General features: G+C 31.3%; 1 pseudogene; it reads right to left on the bottom strand.

Moving 5' to 3' along the window:
• LOC138007509 (uncharacterized) overlaps positions 1–515 on the bottom strand; it is a 3,445-nt pseudogene extending 2,930 nt beyond the window's left edge.
• Positions 516–833: the final 318 nt, after the last annotated feature.

The following is an 833-nucleotide window of genomic DNA, read 5'->3' as shown; positions in this document are numbered from 1 at the left end:
TTAGGAAATATTTCGCTATACGAATAAATTTTTAAAACAATATTTGCTGAATAACAAGAGACAATGAAAGTGGGTTCTTTTTAAATATCTCTCTACAGTTTTTTTCCCCCAGCATCCACCGCATTTACAGCATCTAAAACAGAGGCCCAAGCCTCTCTCTTCTTCTCCAGGGTTACAGTATTCGAAAATGTAGCCTGAAGGACATACTAGGGACAAAAAATTGAAATAAAGAACTTTTCAATACATCCATATATCTTTACTGTACGTGTGTTTAAAGAAAATGTTTGATGCTATAATAGTATGTGTAAATTGTGGCCCACCTTCTTCACTTAGTCAGGTTGTTTCATCATTGGAATTTCTAAGTTCTGGGAAACATGAATTTTTACAAAACTTTTTTCCCATCATAACTACTGAAAATTATGCAATTACTGTCAAAATATAATACGACTTAGCTTACTTTGTGTTTTGCATAAGCCTGCACAAGTGCCACTTCGCGATTTCTTCTCTGCAGACATCTATTCAATTTTATATATGTAAAATTGACAATAAATTATCAATAAACTCACTGAATGTGTGATGATACTCAAATCATTTTGCAAATTTAATTACGATAGCCTCATCTCCATGAAGGTTTCCTTTGTTAAATGACCATGGTTTATTTATTGTATTTTGTAATTTGAATTTTGTAATCTTGGAAGAGGGCGGGGGACGAAAGTAAGAAAAGGTCTGATAAATGTGTCGAACCAAGAAAGGATAATAAAATATTTGATTTTAACAATTATACAAAAAAATAATGGAAATAGTAACTGATAAAAATGAAAGAAATATTCGTA

Source organism: Montipora foliosa, chromosome 6 (genome assembly GCF_036669935.1).
Source record: "Montipora foliosa isolate CH-2021 chromosome 6, ASM3666993v2, whole genome shotgun sequence".
In the NCBI taxonomy this organism is placed as follows: Eukaryota; Metazoa; Cnidaria; class Anthozoa; order Scleractinia; family Acroporidae; genus Montipora; species Montipora foliosa.
Note: the sequence above shows the minus strand (reverse complement) of the source record. Positions and strands in the feature narration are given on the sequence as shown.